Here is a 9,931-nt window from a genome sequence, read left to right as displayed (position 1 = left end):
CACACATGGCTTTTTGAAAAGGAAAGTCATGGTAGGCAGTAAAAAATAACCTTCTAATTAGCAGCTTTCTGATAACAAATAATCATTTTTATTTTTCTTGCAGACACTCTGGTCATGACCTTATCCACAAACTCTTCCCCAGTTCTCTAGCAACACTCTATTCACTCCCGGTTTATGAAAGCATTACTCACCTACCCAATAAAAAAATGACAAATAGCAACAAAGAAACAGATACAGCCACACTTCTTGGCTGCTACTTAGGATCCTTTTCCACCCTGTCAGTCCATGATCATTTTTAAATTATTATGTCTCTGGGGAACAAGGATTGCTACTAGGAAAATACTTACAAACCAAATAAATGCAGCCAAGCTTTTTAATAGCTAACCTTTCTTGCTGTTATCTACTCAAGATGGTTGTTATTTAAGGTTCAGAATATCACCAGTGCCAGCACAAGTATGAGGTCAGTGAGTAATTCAGTGAATACTGATTTCACTGTGATGCTATCTGAGTATGTTGAGAAAAACACAGAGCAGGGCAGCTTGCTTCCATTTGCCATTGGGGCTCTTAGTCTAAAATAGGCCTGTTTGCAGAGCATGTTCTTGCTCATTTAAATTATAAGAACTGCAACTTAAACTGTTATTGCACTTTCTCATTTCCAGGTACACCAAGATACTCTCATACAGTGCTAGGATGAAAAGTCATGCTTTCTTCCAAAGTTAATTTGCAACATTAAACTGTTTAATTGTTTAGTATTTGACAAGCATTAATGCTTTAAACTGGGGTGTAAGTGAGGGAAATGGTAGGACTAAGCCTGGTGTTAACAAATGGGGAATGAAGTGCAGACTAAGGAACAAAGATCTTCCCTGTTCCTGAGTTTTCATATTTCCTCATCTTTTATTTCAACAAGGACCACTTAGGTTTAGCTTCCAGGTGCCCTGAGGCTGTGGCAGCAGGTGTGTTCAGTTAGCCAGCTTACTAGGGAGCTCTGTGGTACAAATAAAAAGGCAGGATGAGAGGCCTTTTAGGAAGGAGGGAGTAAAAGAAGGGGGTGTGGGAGGTGAGGAAGAGGTTTCCTTGTGGAGGGCTGGCTGGTGACTGTCTTACAGAAGGATGGGCAAGGTTTGAGAGTGGCTAATTCAGTGTCCTGTGCTTGCAGGTTGTTCTGCTCAGTAATTTTCTCCTCTGATTCCCATGTAATTTATAGTGTTGTTGGGGAAGTGTTTTATTTTCTTGTGTTTTGAATTATATGCTATTGTACATTAGTTTTCTGGAGCTTATTTTTCTTCTCTTTTCAGAAAAGAGAAAGATAATTGAAGAAACCTGCATGTAAGCCCTTAAGTAAGATAAACATTTCATACAGGTCTTTGGACAGACAATTTTTGTTTAATTATTACTTAACTATTAGAACAGTCTATAGTGTAGCTCTGGCCTGGGTAATATCCTTCTCCTCTTATATGCTATGTTTTGGAAGATATTATGGACTTCTAAATGTTACTGAGATATCCTGCTAGCCAACCAAATGACTTGTGTTTCATTAGAATGATAAACTGTTGTTCCTCAAAAGGAATTGAAACTTGTTTTCCTCCCCCTCTCTCTTTTACTTATTTATCCCTTACCTTAACTAAAGGGATGGAATATACAATTCTGAGAGTTTGTTCCTGTTAATCATTAGCTTTTGAGCATGCTGATCTGAGAAACGTTGTTCCAACTTTACTATTTTTCTGATACTTATGCATGGTAATCAAATCATCTCTAATTTAAATAGCATAACTGATATTTTTCTGGTTCCTGTTCATAAAACAGTTTCTAAATTTCTATAGTAAATACTGCCATTTTCTGCAGCAATGTCTCGGTTTTCAGTATCTCTTTAAACTTATGTACCTAAAACATTATGCTGTCTTTAAGTGTTAGTCATGTTCCTCATCTCCCTCCTTCCTACCACATCTCCCTATGCTATTTTCCAAGCCCTGCAGCATCTCAGCATTGCAACTGCAGATTTTGTTCAGCTGTTCAATCCTTCTTGGAGCCACTGCTGTCCAGTTGGCAGTACCTTGTGATTAGGGTTGATGTCATTCTTGTGCAATTCCACACTTGGGTAAAGCTTGTTTGAAAATATCTAGATTTTTCTAGGGAAACTCTGGGTCATATAAGTGCCCCATTTTTGTCATTAACTTTTATTGGACAGATAAAAAATTGCAGCAGACAACAAATTGTGTTGTCTGCAAATACTAGGGAATTTTATACTAACAACCCACTAACAACTTTACTGTCCTTACTTAATAGCAACCAGTAATACAATAAAAATGTCAGATTAATGAAAACTCTAAGGGGGGAAAAACATTCTTTATCAACAGAAACTCATTGACTTCTATTTCCTAATATCTTTTTGCTTATTTTTTATTCTATGTTAACTTGCTATTTATCCATTCCCCATTTATTAAATATTTGTTTCTTGAATACATTTTATGGAGAATGTGTAGGGGAGTTCTTTGTGTTGTTGTTGCTGCTTTAAAAAAAAAAAACTCTTAATATTTTAAAGGGCTTCTATAAATCAGGTGCTTAATGCTGACATCCAGACTGCAGGATGATCCTCTTTGGGACATATTTCTGTAAGCACAGAGTAGTTTCCCAAGCTCAAGGATGTCTTAAATATGCTCAACCAGTTTCACTGTAAACTGAAAGGGGACAATGCCAAACAATATTTGAAGGTGCAAATGGTATTGTGGAGATGTCTTTGCCTGAGCATTTGTGTGCTCTCACCAAAATCCTTTACAATGTGTCTATTTAATCCTAAATTAATAAGTTTAGGATTAGTTAGGATGCTTATCAGAAGAAGAAAGCAATTTAATTTAAATAGAAGTTGATGAACACAACTGATTATAAAGTCTACTACTTGATAGAAGTAAAGCTTTTGTCCTCATCTGCTCTGTCAGATTACAGAGCAGGGCCTTCTATGAAGCTCAGAGTTATCAAGGCTTCTTAGGGCTGCAGACTATGTATATATATAAAATTTATGAAGTTGTAATAAACAATGTGTGCACGCACACACTCTGTTTCTATTTGTCATTAGTCTGTCCATTTGGTTGACTGTATATTTATCAGCATGTCTGCTAATATTCTAGAGCAATTTCTACTTCTATGCTCTTGACCATGTACAACATATAAATAGTTATTAGTGAACATTATAATATGCTTTCCTCTTCACACTTCAGCTGCTAAATAGCCTTTTGAAGTATTTGCTTAGAAAAGTATTTTCAAGTATGTACTTTTTTGCTGTTTCTGTTCATAGTTTTGAATTAAAAATGAATTTGCAGTGTTAAAAGCTATTTAGTTTTATATTTCAGCAGTAATAATGCACTTCTCCCAGGTTCATGGCATTAGAAGAACAGGGAATGAAGTCTAACCCCTCTTGATCTCTTAAAAGAAAAAAGAGGAAGGGCTAACTTTTTTTAATGTAACTGAATACACACAAAAAAAACCTTTGAAATGTCATGGTTTTTCCTCTCACTTTTCTACATTTCTCTCTTTCTGGAGAACATTAGTACTGTGTAGGCTATGAGAAGTAGCATGATGCTCAAGGTGGGGGAAGTTGCTTTTGAAGTGAAAGTACCGTGGATGCAGCTTGTCTTCTTGGCAAGAAGAAACTGTCAGCTAGCAATTCTCATCATTGTAGTCTATCACCTAATAGAGCATTGCACTAGATATAAGATGTATTAGATATAAAAAGCCAAAAACCTATCTTAAGTTAGGTACTCAGGAAAATTGCTGAGATTTCCTTGTAATTATGAACTAGTAGTTGGGTTTTATGTTCAGCACGCTCAGACTGAGAAATCCTATAGAAGGTGTCAAGAATTTCAATGCTCCTCCCTAACATGAGGCAGCTTCAGCACTGAGGGAAAGGTCTCCCACAAGGAATATTTTTGACTGGAATGTTATTGCTCCTTGCACATGCTAAAAACAATATGCTCCAACTTGGTGGAGGGATCTTAAGTACTCTTAGGTGCAGTGTGCTTTTTGGATCTATGACTTGTTTGGAAGCCTTGGAATGACTTAATGTCACAGCAAACCTCTGGGTTTTTTAGTGTTGCTTTTTTTTGTTTTCTTTCATAATATAAATATTCCTAAAATAATATTATCTGTGTGTTTTACAGACTTCCTCATATGAAGAGGTGGAAGTGGATGGAGGGACCCTAAAACAACCCATTTGGACTTGGGAATAAAAGTCCTTATTTCAGGATTCTAGCATACGTGAGGACCCAGCGGAGCAGTTTGAGCCAGCAGTCTGCTCTCAATCTGTACAGCCAGCTCATTTAAGCAAACTTGAGCAAGAATGGAAACATTAGATCATGCTTTATGATCCTCTAAAACCTGGGCTAGTTTTAGCCTTCTAAAAGTCGAATGTAAAACACTGGCATGCTGCTGCCAACCTGCCTGTCCTCTTTGACCCGCAGAACACATGCAGGAGGAAAGCTATAAGCTTTGGTCTGGAAGCTATGGTTTTTCAACATAAAGAGGTAAATAGCTTTGCTCTTCCTCTCCTACCCCAGTGATATTTCTGCTGTGTGGGGCCATGTGGATGATGTGGAAAATGCAATAGAAAAGGGAAGTAGGGATGACTGCAGAGTTAATGCACTTTGGCAAACTTAATCCCCCATTGCACACTTGTATTCTTCTGTGCATCACTTATGTCAGAGTGTATTGTAAGGACAACATGGTCATCAACCAAGCCCTTGTGCAGTGAGTAGGCAGATGACTTTGCCTATGCACATAGGCACTTGGGAGTGCAGGACTGAGTACTGTGTTTTCCTTTGTTTTTCCTCAGATTCTGTCCCAATGCCTTTGCATTTCACTGGTCTCTCAGCCTGAGTGGGAAGAAGGCTTTCTGTTGGTAGCTACAGTGGAGCAATGGAGTTGGAACTCTATTTTTTTTATGAAAGCCAAAACATTGGATTATATCTGTTTATGTGGCAGGCATGTACTGCCCTTCCCTTAGATGAATTTCACTGCTTGGCTTTAAGACATGAGGGATAACAATGTGTAGCTTTCCCTGAAAATCACTCAGGCCAGACCCTTAAAATTAGCACCTACATCTGAAAAAGCTCATAGCTTATCGTATGCTTCACCCATAGTATCCCTAAGCAGCAAGCTAAAGCAAGCATAAGACACATCTGCAGCCCTGCAGACATTTAGTTTGAACTAGCAGCCTGAAGCTTTCCTACAGGGAGAACTCCAGCAAACAGCAGACCTCGGTAGAAGTTGCAGGAGTTCAATAACTTTGTGATGTAAGGATAACCATCCTTATTGACAATATCTGAAGCAATGCATGATATGAAGATTTTTCATTAACTATATAGGAGGCTTTTATGATGCTGGATCTATATTGTAGTCTATCAAAGTGGAAAGCTGTATGTCAATTCCTATGTAGCAAATCATGATATACATTTGAAAACATGTTTGCAAATGGTCAGCTGGCAAGTGTACTGTGCACTGGTCCATCTGTTTCCCCAGTAACTGGGTCAGCCACTACAGAAGAGACTGTTTGACCCCTGCAGTGACAGAAGCCATGACCTCATGAAGAAAGTCTGTATCTGACTGGATTTTGACACTGGGATAGAGGGGGGGAAAAAGTGCTTTTTATAGAACCAGCTGGAACTGGCAGATGCCTGTTAGCCACCTTTACATCTTGGTTTGTGGAGCAATGCTAACTGCTCGTCAGCAATGATGGTGAAGGAGAAGTAGGAAAGAAGATCTGCAAGTTGCTGTTGCAGATCTGATGCATCCCACCTAAAGAGGCTGCAGTTAGGACTTGCTGCTTTCCTAGGAAGCTCTACCACTCTAGCATCACTGTGTGTGGAAAAAGTGCTACTGGGAGGGTGCCAATATATTAGGAAGTGTTATGGTGGCTGTTTTAATTTAATGTTTCAGTTTTCAAGAACTGATAACAGTACTGATATCTTCTCTGAGATGACTGGTTACAAAAAATGCCATGTTATAACTACTCCTATGTTACATTTTTTGTGAGAAGAGAATCAAGCTTATGCTTTCTATATTAATTTTCTCTTCTCCTTCCGCCTCTCAGGCCCAAGTACCCATTACAAGAAGTTCACAGGGATTATAACTCTTTCCTATCCCTAACAATTTTAAAGCTAGAGTGGCTGTTTTCCTCAAAGTTAGGCTCTAGTACAAACAAGAAAACTTTGTCACAAAAACGTTACCTAATCAGCATGGATATTTATCTTTAACTGCTAGGAATCTTTGTTTTTTTTCTTTGTGGACAGGCACCATTACAAACTGTACAGAAAGAGTTCCCAGGGGTTTAGATGTCTGTGGTGTCTTGACCATGTCTGCCATACAGAACCAGGTACATGGTTTTTGTAGTGAAATTCTATAGTGTCTTTGTGGACATAAATATATAGATAGTATGTAAAAACTGAGCAAAGCTTTCCCTCAAATGTGAGGGAAACAGATTACGTAGAGTTTAAGCATCAGAAAGAAATACATATTCTCAGAATGCATTCCAAAAAGTGAGAAGACAAAAAAAAGCTGAGTGTTTAATGTAATTTCTAATACCTCATGCTGTCCCAATAGTTGAAGCTTTGTGACCACAGCGTCACTTCTGGTCTTGTAGACAGTGAATTGTCAGTGCAAGGAATGTGTCAATGAAGCTGTCACCTGTATCAGCCATTTCCATCACTTCATTCACAGAGGACTGTTAAAATCCTTGAAGTGTTGAACAGAATTATCACTTTAACCAGACAACAGTGACTGAAACTTACTGAGGTTCAACTTCATTGAGCAGCCTAGCTCGCTGCTGAACATCCCTTTCTCAGACAAGCCTGTAAAATACACAGTGAATGATGCCCAGAAGGAACAGACTCATCATATTTCTGTTGGCTTGGGGAAAGAGAGTGTCTTGCTACTAGAGGTGAAGGAGCTGCCTCTTGAAAGAGTTGCTAAATGACACAATTGAGCTGAGAGTGATGTTCAATCATTTTGTTAATAGGGGGATCATCTTATTCACCAAACATCAAGCTTCAGTGTGCTTAGTGTACTTTTCTTACAGAAGGAGCCACACGCTTGGGGGAGAGCTGGAGGTTGTGCCAGCTTATGCTTTAAGTCTATAAACTATCTTCTGAGCGATGTGATTGACTGGAGACTTTGAAGGCGAGGGCCTCAGCTTCTCCTTTGCGTAGTATCCACAGCTTTCCTTCAAAGATCTTGGCTTGAGGCAGTGACATGGATTGTTCCACCCAGGAGGGTCTGTTAAGTGGCTCCCTTTAAAACAAACATCATCAGTGTTTTACAGATCAGCCAGCAGGGGTCCTGCCTTTGCCAGCGATGAAAATACACTTAACGGTCGTGCTGCTAATTGGGTCATGTTCTTTCCAGTGGAGCTTACCGGGCACCGAATGCAGTCCTTTCCCCCATGCCTATAAATATTGCACTTGCAATAATAATCACAGCAGTAATACATTTATTATGTTTATTATCCCAGTGCCTAGCAGCTTTATCTGGGGAGGAAGACCCTGTTTCGCTGGATGTCTCATGAGTGCTGAATAAAGCAGCGGGCCCTGGCTGAAGGGGCTAATGATCTAAGTAGGAGGCAGGATTCAAAGCTGGATAGAGACCAGCTGGCAGAGGAGGCCAAGGAAACAATAAGAGGGCACTAATCGGTGGATATGCTGTGATCGCAGCAAAACAGCGCTCTGTTGTCAAGATCTCTGTAGAAAGCTTTCTTTTTTTTTTCTTTTTTTTTCTTTTTCTTCTTCTCCCCCCCTTCTCCTTGAAACAATAAGGGGGGAAAAAAAAAAGTTCTGTGGAAGAATTAAAATGAGGCTAGTGCGTTAATTTTGCATCGTTATTGAGGTCAACTCCTGAGAGGGCAAGCTCAGGAGAATAACTAAGAGTGCTTGTCTGAACCGAGCACGAGGCCGAAGCTTGTCTGGGTGTGGGGGCCAGACAATGGGGAAGTTAGGAAAGGAAGGATGATACAAGGGAGCCCTCAGAGAAAGGCCTGTGCAAAGGGACAGATGACACGGTTCAAGGGAGGAGCTGTGTATGTGTTTTGTTTTGTTTTTAGCAACATTTTAAGGGAACAAGGTTAAATTAACCCCGTCTGCAGAGGCAAGAAATGTTTCGGTAATTAAACAAAAGACAAGGAGAGCCTGAGCTGAGTTTGCATTCATTAATGCTCTCAGACAGAACCAATTTAAAATAGAACTTGGCAGTTTGTATTAAAGAGTGGTTTAGAAAATCCTTAAACAGCATTTCCTGAAGCTACATAGTTAATATACTGCTCATCTTAAATCACATGCATTGGCTTTGAATCATATTCCTATTTTTTCTCCTTTGGATGATATTTTAAAAAGTCATGAGTAGCCATTACTAATGAGGCCTCCTAAACTGCAAACTATAGATCAGAGGAACTGTACCACTAGATCCCTTATTTGGTTTATACCTATTGCAAAACAGGACGATTGGGTAACAGTGTTATCAGAAAGCATTACTGTGCCAAAACTTTATAGAACTTGACTTTCCATTGCCCCAGTATCAAATAATTTTTCTAATGTAGTGTGATCTTTCTTCATGAGTTTTTTTTTAAGTATCTAGTTCAAAGGGCTTGCTTATACAAGCTTTTTTTTAATGTAAAAGTAGAGTATAATGCCTACAGCTTTAAAAACACTAGAATAAGTTTGCTGAAATTTTCTTGAATTGTTTCAAGATCTTTTTCTTCCTGCTTATTGCTCTTGATGCTAAAATATCTGAAAAACACTACCTAGAAAAGAGAAATCCGTAAATCTTGATTTACACTAGGACTTGACTCATGCAAATATTACAAATATATTTTTCTCTATTCTTTACATTTTTAAATTAAAAATAATATAGGAATTTGGAAATATCTAACTTTCTAGAAAAGTTCAAAGTGTTTTGTTAGGTGCTGTACAGTTTCCCCTCTAGATGGTAGAAGAGAACAAATTCTAAGGTACTTATTTTGTGAAGGCTGGGATGATAATAGGAAAAAAAATGCCTGTGAAAATACAGCACAAAAGCTGAAAAGTTCTGCTAATTAAATGATCTCCTTGTTCTGTTTTCACTTAATATGCATAAAAATTATTGTGTTGAATACACTGCTTCTGAATAATCTTAGAACTGGAATTTTAAAGGAATTAACCATTGGAAGAGCATACTGAAAATCCCTTGCAAATATAAACATCATTTAAATATAAATGGTTTTTAATGTAAAAATCTATTTCAACACATCTGGACAACTTCTGTTTTCTCTATAAAATCCATCTTTTGATTTAGTTTAGTAACTGAAACTTGCAGTTGTCCAATAGTTGTTGCCTTGCTCCAGAATTATTTCCATTCATTTTTACCTTTTTCATGTTAGTTATGAATAACTCTTGGTAACCATTTTTTGCTATTTTTCAATTTAATAAATCACAAAATACACTTCTAGATTTTTAGTTTCAAGCTCTGTTACATACAGACCCTGCTATACCTCAAAATGTTCCTGAACAAAGACTTGTAGCATTTACAAACAGATCAAATATAAATGTTTTTAATCACTTATAAAGTGGGAAAAATAATTTTTCCCTGTTTGTGTTCATTGCTTGTGACTACTGGTTTTATTAAAGATCAAGAAATTCTTCTCAGCAGCTGGAAAAAGAGGAGAGAAAAAAAGCTTGCAAAATTATCTCATGTCTAGGCAAAAAGGCCTCATGCTGGTAGAATGAGTCACAAGCTTGGAAGTATATGTAATCTTTTGCTCACTTCTGTTAATTTTAATCATTATCATTAAATGCTATTTCCAAATTTCTATTTTTTGAAAACATTCAAAAAATCATTTTTCTGTAGGCTCTGTAGAATAAATTGCCAGGTAACATTCTCTTCTAGTAATAGTGGAGGAGATGAATACTAGAACTTTGCA

General features: G+C 37.9%; 1 long non-coding RNA gene across 1 annotated transcript; it reads left to right on the top strand.

The window, feature by feature from the left end:
- Positions 1 to 1,302: 1,302 nt before the first annotated feature.
- LOC112953914 lies at positions 1,303 to 6,594 on the top strand. Its single transcript, XR_003250639.1, has 3 exons — positions 1,303 to 1,338; positions 4,152 to 4,514; positions 4,823 to 6,594. It is a non-coding gene; the product is annotated as an uncharacterized LOC112953914 (long non-coding RNA).
- The last annotated feature ends 3,337 nt before the right edge of the window (positions 6,595 to 9,931 follow it).

Source organism: Nothoprocta perdicaria, unplaced genomic scaffold, assembly GCF_003342845.1.
Source record: "Nothoprocta perdicaria isolate Ctin4 unplaced genomic scaffold, notPer1 scaffold_47, whole genome shotgun sequence".
Lineage (NCBI taxonomy): Eukaryota > Metazoa > Chordata > Aves > Tinamiformes > Tinamidae > Nothoprocta > Nothoprocta perdicaria.
Note: the sequence above shows the minus strand (reverse complement) of the source record. Positions and strands in the feature narration are given on the sequence as shown.